We start from the raw sequence: 20,276 nt of genomic DNA on the forward strand, positions 1-20,276 counted from the left end.
CCACTGAGCAGAGAGCCCGACTTGTGGCTCGGTCCCAGGACCTTGGGATCATGACCTGAGCTGAAAGCAGATGCTTAACCAACTGAGCCAACCAGGTGCCCCCAAGAAACAGACTCTTAATTACAGAGAAAAAACTAATGGTTTCCAGGGGGAGGTGGGTGAAGGGATGGGGTAAATAGGTGATGAGAACTAAGGATTGTGCTTCTGTGATAAGCATCAGGTGATGTATGAAAATGTTGAATCACTGTATTGTACACCTGAAACTAATATTACACTGTATACTAACTAAATAGAATTTAAATTAAAACTTTCTAAAAAAATAAAAGAATAAAAAACAAAAAATAACACAATACCACTTACATTAGTACCAAAAAGTGAAGTATTGAGAAATAAATCTAACAAAATATGTACAAGATCTATATGAGGAAAATTACCAAACTCTGATGAAAAATACACAGACCTCTAAGTAAATGGAAAGATATTCCATGTTCATGAATAAGAAGACTCAATATTGTTAGGATGTCAGCTCATCCCAACTTGATCTATAGATTCAATGCAATTCCAATTAAAATCCTAGAAAGTTATTTTGTAGATATTTACAAATTGATTCTAGAGGTTTTATGTAAAGGCAAAAGACTCAGAGTCAGCCAACACAATACTGAAGGAGAAAACAAAGTTGGAGGACTGACACTACTCAACTTCAACACTTACTATTAAACTACATTAATTAAGACAGTGTGGTATTGGCAAAAGAATAGACAGGTCAATGGGACGGAGAGTCCCAAAATAGAGCCACATAAATACAGTAAACTGATCTTTGATGAAGTAGCAAAGACAATACAAATGGAGAAAAAAAAATGTGTTTCTTTAAGTAGAGCAGGAACAACTGGACATCTAACACCCCCTCCCCACCAAAACTTAGATGCTGACCTTAAACCTTCTATAAAAATGAACTCAAAGTGAATCACAGAAAGGTAAAACAGAAAATGATAAAACTTCTGGAAGATAATGTAGGAGAAAATCTAGTGACCTTAAGTTTGATGGTAACTTTTTAGATATACCACCAACAGTACAATTTATGAAAAAAAAATTAAGTTGGACTTTATTAAAATGTAAAACTTCTGCTCTAGCAATGGCTACAATTGCCAATACAAGAGCAAGACATCCTTCAACAGACGAATGGATAGAGAAGATGTGGTCCATATATACAATGGAATATTATGCCTCTATCAGAAAGGATGAATAACCAAATTTTGTATCAACATGGAACAGGACTGGAGGAGATTATGCTGAGTGAAATAAGTCAAACAGAGAAAGTCAATTATCATATGGTTTCACTTACTTGTGGAGCATAAGGAATAACACAGAGGACATTAGGAGAAGGAAAGGAAAAGTGATTTGGAGGAAATCGGAGGGGGAGATGAAGCATGAGAGACTGTGGACTCTGAGAAACAAACTGAGGGTTTTGGAGGGGTGGGGGGGTGAGACTGGTGGTGGGTATTAGAGAGGGCACGTATTGCATGGAGCACTGGGTGTGGTGCATAAACAATGAATCTCAGAACACTGAAAAAATAAAATTAAATTTAAAAAAATGAACCAAATAAATGTCTATCTTTTCCCTACTGGGAAAAACAAACAAACAAACAAACAAACAAGTAAAACAAACTTCTGCTCTGGGAAAGACACTCTCAAATAAAAAAAAAAGACAAAGCTACAAAATGGGAAAAAATATTTACAAAACATATATCTGGATAAAGAACTCTTATATACAAAGAACGCTTGAAACTAAACAATAAGAAAACAACCCAATTTAAGATGGGCAAAATATCTGTTCAGACAACTTACCAAAGAAGACATACAGCAAATAAATGTGTGAAAAGATGCTCAATGTCATGTGTCATTAGAAAACTGAAAATGTGAACAACAGGAGATACATAGCTGTTAGAATGGCTAAAATTCAAAACACTGACAATATCAAATGCTGGTGAGGATGTGGAACAATAAGAACTCTCATTCATTGCTGGTGGGAATGCAGAACAGTTTAGCCACTTTGAAAGACAGTTTGGCAGCTTTTCACTAAATCATTTTATGATCCCACAATAATGTGCCTAGGTGTTTACCCAAATGAGTTAAAAGCTTGTACCTACACAAAAACAGGCACACAAATGTTTATAGCAGTTTTGTTCATAACAGCCTAAAACTGGAAATAACTAAAATGTCCTTCAAAGGGAGAAGGCATACACAAACTGTGGTACATCAAGACAATTGCCTGTTATTCAGTGATAACAAGAAATGAGTCGGGGCGCCCGGCTGGCTCTGTTGGTGGAGCATGAGACTGATTTGGGGGTTGCGAGTTTAAGCTCCATGTTGGGTGCAGAGATTGCTTAAAAATAAAATCTTCAGGGGCACCTGGGTGGCTCAGTAGCTTAAGTTTCTGCCTTCGGCTTAGGTCATGATACCAGGGTCCTGGCATCGAGCCCTGCATTTTGCTTCCTGCTCAATGGGGAGCCTGTTTCTCCCTCTCTCTTTCCCTGCTCATGCTCTCACGCTCTCTCTCAAATAAATAAAGTCTTTCAAAATAAATAAATAAATAAATAAATATAAAATCTTAAAAAAAAAGAAATGGGTTATCAAGTTGCAAAAAGACATAACTAAAGCTTAAATGCACATTGCTTAGTAAAAGCAGCCCATCTAAAAAGGTTTTTTACTGCATGATTCCAAATATATGATCCTTTATAAAAGATAAAACATAGAAATAGACAAAAAAAAGATCAGTGGTTGTTAGGAGTTTGAGGGGAGTGGATGAATATATGTAGCAGAGGGGATTTTTAGGGCAGTGAAACCTATTGTGATACTGGAATGGTACATACCTGACTTTCTAAGTTTGTCAAAACTCATAGAACCCATAGACAAAGGGTGAACCCTAAACAATGGGTTTTAAACTATAGACTTTAGTTAATATAATGCATCAATATTGGGTCATTAATTATAACAAATGTACTACTCTAATAATATAAGATATTAATAGTAGGGGAAATTGTGAGCAGGGTAGGAAGAAAAAGAGGGCATATGAGAACTCTCTGTAACATCTGCTCAATTTTCTATAAACCTAAAACTTCTCTGAAAATTAAAGTATACTGTTTTAGGAAAAAATACAGCTTCAATACTCAGAAATAAGCATTTCCAAATTTATAAAGAAAATCAATAAATCAACCAATATACTAAAGAATTTTAACATACCTCTCCCAATAATTGATAAATTATACAAAGATTCAGAAAATATCTCTAAGATTTGACCCACAAAATTAACATTTGTTTTGTGAAACATACTTCAGACTTTACATTCAGCAATAAGAGAATTCTCAGACACTGAGACATTTATAAGAATTAATCTCATAGTAGTCATAAAACAAGTGTTGAAGTATTTCAAAGTATTGATATTATTAGGATAATGTTTAGTTGAAAATGAGTAATCAAAGGATATCCACAAAAGCCTATGTGCCTGGAAATTTGAAAGCACACTTCTAAAAACTCTCCAGTTGAAGGAAAAATAAAAATGAAAATTATGATAAAAATAACAAAAAATGTACATGTCAAAAATTGTGACCACAACTAAAGCATTGCTTAGAAGATAAATGATCGTACTTAGAATATTCAAGTTTTCTGTTAAAAAAGATGGAAAAGCTGAAAATCAAAGAACTAAGTGTCTAATTTAGGAAAGGTTTTAAGAAGAGAAAACTATAGAAGAAAGGAAGGAGGAATGAAGACAAAGACAGAAGTTACTAAATTGGAAACAAGATAGCATTGAGACTCAATAAAGTCAAAAGTTAGCACTTTGAAAAGAACAACAAAATAGACAAGCCCCAGGCAATATAGATTAAGGGGGGAGGGGTGACAGAAGCAATAGAAGAAATGAAGGGATGCTACAGATGCTTAAAAGCTTATGAGAGAACCTACTTTGTCCAGAGTCAGTCCAGATGGTGACAATGAAGTCTTTGAGGCCCCAACCTACAAAGAGGCCACGGTGTTGGAAACACAATGCCGCCCCCAGCGCTTGGATCAACCACTCCCTCCAGCAGTGTTGTAATCCTCCCAGGACTTGAGGAAGGACAGCCTGGCCATCCCGAGGGACTGACAGAGATAGACTGGAAAGGTGACTGGGCTCAGAAGAGTCTATGACCAGTCAGCCTTTGGCTTCGGGGACTGGGGTCTGGGCCACTGCTCCTGATCCACAGAGAGATTGGGGTGCTCTCCAGATTAAAGCCTCTTACTTCACTCTCTGCCTATGATGTCAGCTTTGGTCAACCTGATGATGATGTTTTCTTTAAAAACAATTAGACACTCCCCCTAAGAGACTTTCCCATGGTATGTCATCTCTGCACCAGACCCATTCACCCCTTGCACCAACGTTTCCCAGTGCCCGCTATGGGTCAGGAACCGTGCTTCTGCATGGGGAACTGAACACAGAGGGGGTTCAGGCTGTCGTGAGTCCTTCCCAGCTGAGATGTGGGAGGCCCAGTTTGAGTCTTCAGGTAGCATTCAGTGACCTCCCCCATATCTGGTATCTCTAGAGTTAGATGGAGGGTAAGAGGAGGAGAGATCCAGAGACTCTGGAAAAGGAAGAAAAGAAACATCGGAGGGACAGCTATCTACAAGCTGCTCTCTACAAGCTCAGTGAGGCTTCCCTGCCGTGTGAGAGGTTATCACCCTCATCTGAAAAATGAGGATTCCAAGGGACTGTGAAGCTTGAGAATTTGCACAGGGGCACACTGCCAGTAAATAGCATAAAAATGATTCTAACTCTACTCTTCCGATCCCAAATCCTATCATATTTTCAATTACAAGGTCATCCACAAATCTCTCAATCTCTTTTGGACAACTGCGAGACAGAGGTGGGAGACTTCCCCTTGATGGAATGGTGGACCAGTTGTGTGTGCAGGCAGTGGGGGCTGAGTGGACTAGGAGTTGCCCAGCCTCCTGGGACAGCAAAACTAATCAAAGCTGCCATAGCCCCTGCTCCCCAGGTAAGGAGCATTGTCTGCTCCCCGGGGCTGAAGAGCAGTCTCTAGTGCAGGGTTCCACCCTAGCTGGAAGCCGTGGAGTAAACTGCCCCAGGAGGGTGGGGTGGGGGGGCGGTTTCCAATTTTGAGATGATGGATGAGGGTCAGAAAGGACAAAACCAAGCTTAGCGAGGGGTGGCGGAGTATCTAAGGCTTGGCTTACTCTGAAACACTGGAGGCACCTGCACTGTGTGTGTCCAACTGCTTAAGCTTCACCCTGAGCGCTCTGACCACAGTGTTTTACCCCAGTCCTCTAGCCCGACTTCTTTAGATCCGCCCAGCTTCCTCGGATCCCATCAGAACACCAGATTTTCTGGAATCCTGTTGCAGCTGTGTTGTAGGTTTTAGCCACTGGAAGCTGCCCAACCACCGCTGACCCATCCTCCTCAGGGGTGCACTCCCCACTCAGGCATTCATGCACTGTGCAGTGACTGTCTGAAGCCTTCTAGGGCTCTCCATCTCCTTACCCTGGCCCTAACAGTTCAACTTCAGTAAAGGGAAAAGTCTGGCTGTGGGGAAAAAAAAAAAAGCTTACGAAAGGAAATTATAAACACCCTTTTGTCAATAAAATTGAAAACAGATGAAATGGACAAGTTCCTAGAATGTGTCTCACTAAATCTGGTCCAAGAAGAAAAAGGAAACATAAATAATTCTATGACTACTAAAGTAATTAAATCAGTAGTTTGAAATCTTTCCACAAATGTCAAGAGAGTGATTATCTCCAGGGTTAGGGGATAAGGGTATTGGGTGAAGGGTAGTACACAGAGGGCTTCCTTCACACTTATTGCTAATGTTCTATTTATTCTCTTTTTCTTTTTATGTTTTGTCAGTCACCATACATCATTAGTTTTTGATGTAGTGTTCAAGATTCATTGTTTACGTGTAACACCCAGTGTTCCATGCAATATGTGACCTCCTTAATACCCACCACCAGGCCAACCCATGCCCCCCTCCCCTCTACAACCCCTCAGTTTGTTTCTCAGAGTCCACAGTCTATCATGGTTCATCTCCCCCTCCGACTCCTCCCCTTCACTTTCCCCTTCCTTCTCCTAATGTGCTCCTCTGTGTTATTCCTTACGTTCCACAAGTAAGTGAAACCATATGATAATTGACTCTCTCTGCTTGACTTATTTCAAGCATAAGCATAATCTATTCTAGACTAGGTTTAAAATGTGGATGATCATTTTATTATGAATCTTTATATTTTGCACATACGTCAGACATATTATTTGGTCTGTATTTTGTATTTATTTATTCATTTGTCAGGTTTTTTTAAATATTTGATTTGACTTGATTTTTTCAGTGTTCCAAGATTGTTTATGCACCACATCCATTGCTCCATGAAATTTTATATTTAAATCTAAATGCTAACTCAAAAGTAGTACTTTAAATTGACCTTTCTATAAACCAAGATAATCTAATGTATATGTTCGTCCCAGGACTCTCCCCAACGCACATTCCAGCGTTAGAAATATTAGAAAGGGCTCACATGAAGAATTTACTCTACCAAAGTGAAACTGAAACTATGGCATAATCAGAACTGCTGTGCCATATTAATAACACAGTTTTACACAGAAGTACATGCAGGTTTCCATGGGATGATTCTTCAGCAATATCGCTGCACTTTCACTTCAACATAGTGTTAGAAAACACCAATGAACATTTCACGAAAAGAACATTTTGAGAAGTTCTGGGGCACCTGGGTGGCTCAGTCTGTTAAACATCTACCTTTGGCTCAGGTCATGATCTCCCAGTCCTGGGATCGAGCCCCGAGTCACACTCTCTGCTCGGTGGGGTGTCTGCTTCTCCCTCTCTGCTCTTCTCTCTCTCTCTCAAATAAATAAATAAATTAAATCGTTTTTTTTTTAAAGAATATTTTGTGAAGTTCTTACCATATCCAAATTAAAATAGATATTTGTCCACTAAAAATATTAAAACCAGTACCACAGATGTGAGTTTTTCTGTTCTCTGTATCGAGAAGCACAATTGCTGAGCCAAAGGAAATCTAAGTTTTCAACTTGATTAGATTTTGTGAAATTGCTCTCTGAAGTGTTTTTACCAATTTAAACTATCACTGAAGTGCATGAAAGTTCCTATTTCCTCACATCTCAAAAACAGTTTGTCAGAGTATAAAATGTTTGCCACTCTGATAAGCATGAAATATTTCTATGTTTATTTTACTTGCCTTTCCAGATTCGGTGAGTTTAAGTATATTTTTAGCTATTTACTGCCTACAGTAAATACTGCCACAGTATGTGTGTGTACATGTACACATAGTTAATTCTCATTACTGATGGTAGTTACAGCGATAAAGATACCGCAAACACGGAATTATCAAATATTGAACACCATTGCTACCAAGAGAAATACAGGGTCCATTTCTCGGGTCACAACATTTTCACCACAGATCAGTATGTAACTTTGTATTGTGTATGTTTCTATTTAAAGACACCTTGTTTAATATACATTGTTGATTCATTAACATTGACCTGTGGTCAACAGCATTGCACCTTATCCCTTAGCACGCAGTCAAGTGCATCAGAGCCTTCTTGCGCTTAGGAACCCTAGATACACTTCAGACTATGCTAGGACCACTTTAAACATGAAATCATGAGCAAAAAGCACAAAAAAAAAATGCAAAAAATGCAAAATGTGGCAGTAATTATCCATGGAAAGGATACTTACTGGCAGTATGAGAACTGAAATAAAAGAAAGAACATCACTCTGTTCAGCCTCAGCTAGAAACATGTGCTTTGAGAGACTCAAAATTTGTGCTGCTCTGCATACACTTCTGAATGACCATCAGAGTGCTGGGAGTATTGATTTGGAGGATTACAAAGAAATTTTAACAAGTAGGTGAATTCACAAATACAGAATCACAAATATGTACATATGTATGTATAATATATATGCATATATATAATCTCATTATATATTTTATCAGTTGCCAACTTTGTATGCTGGTATTTGTATTTTCTTAACTGGTACAAAATGTTGCTTGGTTTTTTGAAGGCTGCTGGATTTTCATGGGGATTGCACTGAATCTAGGGATTAGTTTAGGAATAACTGACACCTTAACAATATTGACTCTTCTGACCTATGAACAGAGGATCTCTCCTTTTATTTCCTTCTATGATCGTTTCACTCAGCAATATTTTCTAGTTTTCATTATATATGTCTGGCGTATCTTTTTAAAGATTTATCTTTAAATAGTCGGTAGTTTTTGACACAACTGTAAATGGTATTGCTTTCTAATTTGAATTTCAGATTGCTCGCTGCTTGTATGTAGACAAGAATTGATTTTTGTATATTGATCTTGTATCCCACCATTTAATAAACTCATTTATTAGTCCTAGGAGATTTTTTGTAGATCCCACGCATGTTTTTAAAGATTTTATTTATTTATTTGAGAGAGAGAAAGAGAGAGAGTATGAGTGGGCAGCAGGGGCAGAGGGAGAGGGAGAAGCAGACTCCCCTTGAGCAGGGAGCCTGAAGCCAGACTCTATCCCAGGACTCTAAGATCATGACCTGAGCCAAAGGCAGACACTTAACTGACTGAGCCACCTAGGCGCCCTGGTCCCAAGCATTTTTACATCAACAATCACATCTGTGAATAAAGACAGGTTTACTTGCTCCCATCCACATAAATGCCTTTTGCTTCTTTCCTTACCTTGTTGACAGGAATTGCATTCATTCCCTTCATCATGATATACATCATCATGATGACATACTATATTTTTCATAAATTGTTATCCTAGTTGCTAATTTTCTTAGAATTTTTGCTTTTACATTCTTTAGCTAATATTATTATAATATCTTCATCTGGACATGGTATTAATTAATGTTAGACTTATACTTGAATTTTAATTTGGAAGTATTTCCTGCTCTTAAATGTTCTGGAAGAATTTGTATATATAATCGGTATTTTTTTTCTCCTTCAAATATTTGTCAAAATTCACCAATAAAGTCACCTGGGACTGAAGTTTTCTATGTGGAAAGTTTTTAACTACAAATACAATTTTCTTAATAGAAATAGGCTATTCATTGCACTACTGGGTATTTACCCTAAAGATTAAAATGTAGTGGTTTGAAGGGGCACGTGCACCCAAATGTTTATAGCAGCAATGTCCACAATAGCCAAACTATGGAAAGAACCTAGATGTCCATCAGCAGATGAACGGATAAAGAAGATGTGGTATATATGTACAATGGAATACTATGCATCCATCAAAAGAAATGAAATCTTGCCATTTGCGACGATGTGGATGGAACTAGAGGGTTTTATGCTGAGCGAAATAAGTCAATCAGAGAAAGACAATTATCATATGATCTCCCTGATATGAGGAAGTGGAGAGGCAATGTGGGGGGTTTGGGGGGTAGGAAAAGAACAAATGAAACAAGATGGGATCGGGAGGGAGACAAACCATAAGAGGCTCTTAATCTCACAAAACAAAGTGAGGGTTGCCAGGGGGAGGGTGGTAGGGAGAGGGTGTGGGGTTATGGACATTGAGGAAGGTATGTGATATGAAGGTACGTGATATAAACCTGCAATTCTCAAACCTGTACTCCTGGGGTTAATAATACATTATATGTTAATAAAAAAATAAAAAAAATTAAATAAAAAAGAAATAGGCTATTCAGTTTGCCTATTTCTTACATTTTAAAATTCCAGTGTAGTTAACATACAGTATTATATTAGTTTCAAGTGTACAATATAGTGATTCAATAATTCTATTATTAGATAATTTTATATGTTACTCAGTGCTCATTGAGACAAGTGTATTCTTAATCCCCTTTGCCTATTTCACTCATCCTCCCACCCACCTCCCCTCTGGTAACCACCAATTTGCTCTCTTTGGTTAAGAGTTTGTTTTTGTTTTCTTTTTGTTTGTTTTGTTTCTTAAATTCCACATAAGAGTAAAATTTATTTCACTTAGCATTATACTTTGTAGCTCCATTCACACTGTTGCAAATGGCAAGATTGCATTCTTCTTTATGGATGAATAATATTCCACTGTGTGTCTGTCTGTCTATCTACCTAACTATCTATCTTCTATTCTACATCTATGCCAGATCTTCTTCATCCATTCATCTATCAATGGACACTTGGGCTGCTTCCATAATTTCACTATTGCAAATAATGCTACAATAAACACAGGGTGTATATATCTTTTCAAATTAGTGTGTTTATCTTCTTTGGGTAAATACCCAGTAGTGGAATTACTGGATCATTTGGTAGTTTTATTTTTAATATTTTGAGGAACCTGCATACTGTTTCCCATAGTGGCTGCACCAGTTTGTGCTTCTACCAACAGTGCACAAGAGTTCCTTTTTTTCCACATCTTCACCAACACTTCTTGTTTCTCATGTTTTTATTTTAGTCATTCTGACAGGTGTCTGAGGTGGTATCTCATTGTGGTTTTGATTGGTATTGCTCTGGTGAGTGATGTTGAGCATCATTTCATGTGTCTGTTGGCCATCTGTATGTCTTCTTTGGAGAAACATCTGTTCATGTCTTCTGCATTTTTAAATTGGATTATTCATTGTTGGGGTGTTGAGTTGTATAAATTCTTTATATATTTTGCATACTAATCCTTTATCAGATATGTCATTTGCAAATATCTTCTCCCATTCATGAGGCTGTCCTTTAGTTTTGTTGTTTCTTTCCTTTGCTACTCAGAAGCATCTTATTTTGATGTAATACCAAGAGTTTAATTTTGCTTTTATTTCCCTTGCCAGGAGACATATCTAGAAAACTGTTGCTGTGGCCATTGTCAGAAAAATTACTGCTTGTGCTCTCCTAGGATTTTTATAGTTTCAGGCCTCACATGTAGGTCCTTAATCCATTTTGAGTTTATTTTTTGTCTGGTGTCAGGAAGTAGTCCAGTTTCATTTTTTTTTTTACATGTAGCTGACCAATTTTCCCAACACCATTTGTTGAAGAAACAGTCTTTTTCCCACTGCATCTTCTTGCCTCCAAGATTAACTGACCATATAATCATGGGTTGATTTCTGGGCTCTCTATTCTGTCCCACAATCTATGTGTCTATTTTTGTGCCAGTACCATATTATTATGATTGCAACAGCTTTGTAGTATATCTTGAAATCTGGGATTCTAAAACCTCCAGTTTTGTTCTTCATTTTCAAAATTGCTTTGGCTATTTGAGGTCTTTTTGGGTTCCATACAAATTTTAGGATTCTCTGTTCTAGCTCTGTGAAAAATGCTGTTCATATTTGGATAGAACTATTTGGCAGAATTCACCAGTAAAGTCATCTAGGACTAAAGTTTTCTTTATGGAAAGCTTTTAACTATAAATTCAATTTCCTTAATAGGTAGATATAGGCTATTCAGTTTATCTACTTCAGTCCAGTTGCCTGCAGTGCTTCTCTTTGCACCAGGGAGAGTGTTGGGTTTCTGTTCTGTTAGCTGGCCAGTCTGGGGCTGCTTTGGGCTTAAGTTGAGTGAGACCAGTTGTTGATTAGAGGTGCAATAGCACCACACCGCAGGAGAAAACAGTGGTGGGTTATGCAGAGCCAGCAAGGTCCAAGCCAGTGTGAAGGGATCTGTAGCTGCCAGGGACCAAGGCATGCTGGCTGGAGAGGGTGAATACACAGGAGCACACTGGGGCAGATACGTGGTATTAGGTTTGGGCAGGTTAGCTGTAGGAGGGGACCTGGAGCTGAGACCCTGCTGGAGGGTGTATGTCCACAAGAGAATGTGTGGGTAGGGTACACTGTTAGCAAGTTAGGAAGTAACTGCTGACCTGGCACTGTTTCCAACAGGTGTCCATGTGTCTATGCTGTGGGGTGGAGGAGGGAAACAGTGCCTGCCAGCCCTTTGTTCTGGAGAAATCTACCAAAGATCCCTGCCCCTCTGGCACACACTCTGAGCTTAGTAAACAAATCTCCCTCCCGCGTACCCTAGGCATTTTTCAAACTACCGATTCTGATTCTTTGTTGTATCTCCACAAGGCTATTTTAGTGCTACCTCTTTAAGGGTGGAGACTCCGTTTCCTCTTGCCCTCCAGGCTCTCCCATTAGCGGGGTGATTTTTAAATTTCCAGGTTTTAAGTCGCACTGATTGTAAGAACTGGTGGAATTCAACCACCCTGGTTTTCAAAGCCAAATATTATGGCAGTTCATCTTCCCTGCGCAGGCTCTTTGGTGCAAAGGTCTGTTTCTCTCTCCTCTCTGTGCCTAAAGCGTCCCTTCCTCCTGCAGACAATCTGATGGGTCTTTATAGCTCCCAACCATTTCTCTGCCCTTCCCACCCTTTTCCATGTGGCCTCTTCTCTACATTTAGCTGTGGAGATCGTGTTCTGTCCATCTTGGGTAATTTTCTGGATTATTTATGCTGATGAGGCTGTTCTTTTGTTGTATTCATGGGACAAGGTGAGTTTATAGTCCATTTCCTTGATCTTTTCAATGAATTAACTTTCAATTTCGTTGCTATTTTGTTTTCCAGTTTATTGACTTCTTCCCTACTCGTTATTGTTTCCTTTCTTCTACTAACTTTAGGTCTAATCTCCTCTTCTGATTTCTTAAGATTGAAGTTGATGTCATAGATTTGAGACCTTTTTCTTTTCTGATAAAAATGTTTAGTGCTAAAAATTCTCCTCCAAGAATTGATTTTGTTTCAATTGTTATGACTTTACTGTTATCCTACAAATTTGATATATTGTATTTTTGTTTTCATTCAGTTTAGAATAGTTTCTAATTTCCCTTTAGATTTCTTCCTTGATTCATAACTTATTTAAATGTGTCCTATTTTATTTCCAAATATTTGGTTTTTTTCAGAGATTTTTCTATTATTAATTTCTAATTTATTTCCATATGGTCAGGAAACAGACTTTCTATGATATACTTTTTAAAATTTATTGAGACTTGTTTCAATAAACTTGTAAATATTTCACATATGATTGCAAGGAATGTTACTTCAAATTTTAAATTTTTATTAGTGAAGCTTTATAATTGTGTTTAAGTCATATAATCTTACTAAATGTTTTTTGTTTGCTTCCTTTATTTTTGATGCAGTTGTATTTAAGTTTCCCTCTATAATTATGAATCTGTTCATATTTTCTTAAAATTCTGTTAATTTTTCTTTATATATTAAAGTTTTATTGTTAGACTCATACAAATTCACAACTTTATATCTTCTTGGAAACTGTTCTTTTGCCATTGTAAAGAGTGCTTCTTTATCATTATGTTTTTGTCTTTAATGTTACTCTGTTTGGTATTAATATTACTAAACCAATATTCTATTTGTTAGTATTTATTTGCCTATTATGTCTTTTTCTAGTTTTTATATTCAATTGCTCTATATAGTTTTGTTTTAGTTGTGTGTTTTATAAACAGCACTTGTTTTAATCAAATCTAATTGTCTTTTTCTTTAGAAAGCTTGAGTTTAATCTATTAACAATTATTATGATCATTTATATATCTGGATTAATTTCTATTTTTTGGGCTACATCTTCAGTGTTCCATCTTCCTTCTCCCTTTTCTTCCTTTCATTCTTCTCTTAGGTTGATAAAATTGTCTTTGTTCTCCTTTTCCTTCTCTAATGGTTTATAATCTACACATTTCCTTTCTTTTATTTTAGTAATTATTTTAACAAATGTTAAACTATGTATTATCTTTTAAAGTCTAAAGTAATTCAATATCTGCGTCTCTCTAAACAAGGCAATGGTCTTTGTGTGCATTACCCATTGTTTCCTATCCTTTTCATCTTTTCTGTGTTTACAGTTTAAATTTTATTTCCATCCATCTTTTGAAAAAATGAAAATGTTATTCTTAAATTATCAGTATTTAATTTGATTTACCAATATATTTTTATCTCCTAATTTGCTCATTATTGTTTATGGCATCCCGTTACTTTATTTTGGGTTTCCTTTTTATAAAATACATCCTTTAGTAGTTCAGTAAGGATTTGTGGTGCCTCATGATCCATCTTCCCTTTTAACATTTCTTTAGTATTTGTCTCTATTTCTCTGCTCTTTCTAGGTAAATTCCTCAGCGTTATTTTCAAAGTCAGTAATTGTCTTTGTTACAAATCTAGAATTTAGTCCACTTATGGAATTTTTAATCTCAGTTACTATATTTATTTATTTATGGGGTATTTTTTAATGAGTGTGGGGTTTTTTTGTTTTGTTTTGTTTTGGTTTGGTTTTTTGGTTTTTTTTTGGTATCCATTTGACCTTGATTCATTGCTTCAAGTTTTTATTTCATAGAACTTTTATGGTTGTTATTCCTTCCTTTATTTCTGAGTAATTTAAACATACTTATTTTAAAGTCATTTTGGGATTGTTTAATTATTTTTGTTTCTTCAATAATTAATTCTCCTAATTTTTAATTCATTGGCCAGCTTTTTTTTTTAATTTAATTTAATTTTTTTCAGTGTTCCAAGATTCATTGTTTAGGCACCACACCCAATGCTCCATGCAATACGTGCCCTCCTTAATACCCACAACCAGGCTTGCCCATCCCCCCACCCCCTCCTCTCCAAAACCCTGTTTGTTTCTCAGAGTCCACAGTCTCTCATGGTTCATCTCCCTCTCTGATTTCTCCCAATTCACTTTTCCCCTTCCTTCTCCTAATGCCCTCCATGTTATTCCTTATGCTCCACAAGTAAGTGAAACCATATGATAATTGACTCTCTCTACTTGACTTATTTCACTCAGCATAATCTCCTCCAGTCCCATCCATGTTGATACAGAAGTTGGGTATTCATCCTTTCTGATGGCTGAGTACTATTCCATTGTGTATATGGACCATATCTTCTTTATCCATTCATCTGTTGAAGGACATCTTGGCTCTTTCCACAGTTTGGCGATTGTGGCCATTGCTGCTATGAACACTGGGGTACATATGGCCTTCTTTTCACCGCATCAGTATCTTTGGGGTAAATACTCAGTAGTGCAATTGCAGAGTCATAGGGTAGCTCTATCTTTAATTTCTTAAGGAATCTCCATACTGTTTTCCAAAGTGGCTGCACCAACTTGTATTCCCACCAAGAGCGTAAGAGGGTTCCCCCTTCTCCACATCCTCTCCAACACCTGTTGTTTCTTGTCCTGTTAATTTTCATTGGCCAGCTTTTTTAAAGCATGTTTTATGTGCTTTGTTGTTTTCTTGAAGAAGGTAGCGTATTGTCTTCTCTTATCATTCACTCTCTATTTCCAGCAGTTTTACAGGGCCCCCACCCAACTTCTGGGACTCACGCCTGAGAACAGGTCCTATGCCAACAGCTGAGGGCTTCCATTCTGAGGCAATATCACAGATTTAGCCGTTGAATCAGCTGATGTCCTGGCAGAGTCAATGTTCACTGCCTTTTCTCTTCTTCTAGACACCACAGCTGCACAACTTTAATTATATTTTCTCTTTTAAACAAAAGTCTTTTAAATTGTCAGTATTAACTTAAATATATAGAACCCATAGCTCGGTCAATAATCCTTTCATGGTTGAAAAACCCCACCCTGCCCCTGTTGTCACTCTGTGGGACTGACTGCCATCCATCTGCACATGGGGTGCTCTTGATCCTGTCTACCCAACAGAGACCCAAGTTCTGGCCAATGCTGAGTATTTCTAGATTCAGAATCTATCTATCACTTCAACTTCTACTTACGGCTGGATGCTTCCATTTTTATTTTGTCTACATAGATAGCTTGTTCTTCAGCATGGAATGTGTGTGTGTGTGTGTGTGTGTGTGTGTGTGTGTGTGTGTGTGTTTAAATGTATCATTGTTGTGGAGCAGTTTAAAATATGATCTCATACCACCATCTTGAAAAGAAGTACAGAGCAGAGTTACTCAATCTTTTATAGACTCTATTCTTTTTGATATGTAGAAAAATCTAAGGTATACTACTTGTGTACATAAATCTTTTACAGTACTTGAAATTTCAAAATTCTATAAATAAAACTTTAGAACTGCCTTGGCAGGGAAGTTGAATTTTTCCCAAAGATTTTTTTTTATTACATTTGTCACCACCACCCCCTTCCAATTCCTATATTAACATCTCTCATAATTTAAAATCACTCTCCTAAAAGGAAACATACAATTCTGAAAAGATTAGCTTCAGGGAACCTGGGTACCTTAGTCAGTTAAACCTCTGCCTTCGGCACTAGGAACCGCAGTTAACAGACCTCCACAACCTACACTCAAGTCTCAATTACCCTAGTCAATTTGTTCTCATAGTCTAACCATAGAAATAAACACTGTTTTTGGTTAAAAAAAGTTTTATTTCACAAACACTTTATGACAATATCTATAAAAAGCAAAATAAAAGAACATCAAAACCCCAGTAGGTAAATAACGAGTAAGAATAAGAACCATAAGAATAGTTCTCATAAGAGGAAATATAAGTTGGCCAAACATACACACATATGTAATCCTTGATATTAATCTAAGAAATAAAAATTAATGTACTATTTTACATCTGGGAACTTTCTTAAAAAATAAGAAATTTAAGGCTGCTATTAAACTAGTACTTTCATACTTGCTGCTACATTGAAAAGTCTCTGAAAAAATTACCTTAAAAAAATATACGAATATGTATAGGGAGTTTTACAAATGGTTATCCAACTCCTAGAAATTTATCTTAAGGAAACATCAGAAGAAAAAACCTATATACATGATGGTGTTCACACAACATTATTTACAATACTGTAAGTAAGTGGCGAAGAAGACAAACAGGCAGTAAGTTCCCCTGACGTTTTTTTGAAGACCTTATTTTTTTCTTTGAGAAATAGAGAGCACATTCACATGGGTGGGGATTTGGGGGTACAAGGGAGGGACAGTGGGAGAGGGAGATGCAGAGAAGCAGACTCCCTGCCAAGCAGGGAGCCTGATCCAGGGCTCAAACCCAGGACTCCAAGATCATGACCTGAGCCAAAGGCAGATGCCTAACCAATTAAGTCACCCAGGCTCCCCCCCCCCCCAACATTTTTAACAGCTTTATCAAGGTGCAATTGGCATATAATAAACTGCACATAAAGTGCACAATTTGATTAGTTTTGACATAAGTATACATCCATAAAACCATCACGACAATCACGGTAATGGATATAACCATCCCCCAATATTTTTAAATGGGCAAAAAACAATTAGAGCCAGATGCTGAATCATGCTACCCAAGCCATCACCCCCATCACCCCAGTTATCAACGGACTATCTGGGAAGGGAAAAGGAAGAGGTCACACGGAGTCAGTGTTCATGGTGAGGATGTTCATCCCACTTTGGGGCCAGCATCTTGGCTGGAGATTTCTAAGGGTGGGACCTGATGGAGCAGCTCATACAGTAGTAAGAAAGGATCAGGATGTAACATGCTGAAATCAACCTTCCACCCCACTATCTCTTAAGGCCTTGGAAGGTATAGAAGAGAACATGGCCCCATATGAAGAAGCTGAGGGAGAGGCAGGGATTATGATGCCCAGTGGCCAAATGAGGAAATGATACAGGGAGTTGTAAGTCAATGGCATGGCTTGAAAGGGATGCCTCTCTTTCTTTCTAATAGTAACGAAGGACCTCAGTGTGAAGCCAAACATCCTGAGAAAAATCACATGACACAAAGAGAGCATGTCAGCAGAGCCCCAGAATCCAACCAAAGTGACCTGTTATAAGATCAGGGTCACTGACTACCACTGGCAGGTAATAGTACATGGTACAGTCTCCTCCATCTCTCCAAGCCTCCCCACCCAAACTCCCTGCAAGGTCAGAAGGGTGGAAAAAAAAATATACCCCCTCCCCATGACATGTCCTAAAGGTCATGATCTAGTCAGGGAGGGAAAGAAGAAGAGATGAGGTTGGGTTTCCAACTGAACCAGAGAGAACTTTTTAATAATGATAAATGACAACTGTACAAAAAATAGAAGATCTAAGAACAAACTTAATTGAGGTTAAAGACCCATATACCAAAAACCATAAAATATTGATGAAAGAAACTGAAAATGATACAAACAAATGGAAATATATTCATGCTCATGGATTGAAAGAAATAATATTGTTTAAATGTCCATACCACCCAAAGCAATCTACAGATTCAATGCAATCCCTACCAAAATACCAACAGCATTTTTCAAAGAACTAGAACAAATAATACTAAAACTTGTATGGAACCACAGAGGACCTCGAATAGTCAAAGCAATCATGAGAAAGAAAAACAAAGCTAGAGGTCTCGTAATCACAAGTTTCAAGATACACCATAAAGCTGCAGTAATCAAAACAGTATGGTACTGGCACAAAAATAGACACATAGATCAATAGAACACAATATAGAGCCCAGACATCAACCCATACTGATGTGGTCAATTAATCTATGACAAAGGAGACAAGAATACACTTTGAGTAAAAGATAGTCACTTCAACAAATGCTTCTAGGGAAACTGACAGCTATATGCAAAAGAATGAAACTGGACCACTTTCTTATACCATACACACCCTCATACATAAACTTATACCATACATATACTCAAACTGGACTAAAGACCTAAATGTGAGACCTGAAACCATAAAACTCCTGGCAGAAAACATAGGCAGTAATTTTTGGCATTAGTCATAGCAACATTTTTCTAGATATGTATCCTAAGGCAAGGGAAATAAAAGTAAAGTCAAACTATTGGGGACATTAAAATAAAAAGCTTTTGCAAACCACAGGAAACTATCAAAAAAAAAAAAAAGACAAGTTACTAAATGGGAAAATCTATTTGCAGATAATATCTCTGACAAGAGGTTAATATCCAAAATGTATAAAGAACTTATATAACTCAGCACCTCCCAAACACAAATAATCCAGTTAAAAAACAGAGGATTTGAATAGACATTTTTTCTGAAGAAGATATACAAATGACTAATAGACACATGAAAAGATGCTCAAAATCACTTATCATTAGGGAAATAGAAATCAAAACCACAATAAGATATCATTTCATACCGTTCAGAATAGCTAGAATCAAGAAGACAAGAAATAACAAGTTGTTGACAAAAATGTGGAGAAAAAGGAACCCTTGTGCACTGTTGGTGGGAATGCAAAATGTAGAAGACACTGTGGAAAACACTATGGAGGTTCCTCAAAAAATTAAAAATAGAACTACCACATGATCCAGTAATCCCCCTTCTGAAATTACTGGAAAAACCACAGACTCTTAAATATAGAGAAGAAACTGGTGATTGCCAGAGGGGTGGGTGTGGGTGAAATGGATAAAGGAGATTAAGAGTATACTTACTGAGATGAGTACTGAATAAAGTATGGAATTGTTGGCTCATGATATTATACACCTGAAACTAATATAACACTGTTATGTTAGTTCTACTTCAATTAAAAAAAATGAGAAATTATTCTAAACCTGTGGGATCATCCCAAAATATCACTTAAGGACAGGAAAAGTAGGTGATGACTGGAGGAAAACAGGAAACTGTTCATGCCTGTACTTTACTGAGTTCAGAGAATTCTCTATACCTGATGCAATCACAAAATTAAGAACATGGTTAGAGAAAGTTTAATGTATCAACTCAAAACATTATCAACAAAATTATAAGTATGAAAAACTATGCAGAAAAATGCAACTTGTTAATACACTATTATTTTAAATAATAATAATGAAAAATAGAACAACTATATATAACAGATATATGGACAAAACTTAAAAAGAGTATGATAATGAAGATCATTTTGTTAATATGGTATGACTACTGTCTTCAAATTACTTTTTACTTACTCCATTTATTTTATAACATAAGAAAGTGAGAGAAAATCACACACCAGCTACCTTTCTAGTTTAGAAAAATACATTCATTTTCCATGTTCTTTTTTCTTTGATAATATTTGATCAATAGCTTTGAGCATTTACTGCCAAGTGTTAGGCTGTGCCAGATATCGTGGGTACAGCTCAGAGCAGGGCTGATGGGCTCTCTGTCCTCATCTGTGTGTAACTGCAGGGGTGCTAGGTGCTGAGGACTCTTCTAGGTGGGAGCAGCTTCACAGAGCACAGATAGGACAGTGGGAGGGCCCTGAGGCTTCCTATGTAAGTGGGAAGTATGATGAGACAGAAAGGATGCATGCAAGGTGACCAGGGAAAGAGCTTGCGGGAAGAGGGCAGGGAGCAGAGCATACAGGATGAGCCCAGAGACTTGAATGAAATTCTCCAGAAAAATAAAATGAAGTTTGAAGGGCTGGAGCATGAAGCAAAAGTTGGAGCTACAGGTTGCGGGGGAGCAGGGACTCAGGC

Source organism: Meles meles, chromosome 10 (assembly GCF_922984935.1).
Source record: "Meles meles chromosome 10, mMelMel3.1 paternal haplotype, whole genome shotgun sequence".
NCBI classification, from domain to species: Eukaryota; Metazoa; Chordata; class Mammalia; order Carnivora; family Mustelidae; genus Meles; species Meles meles.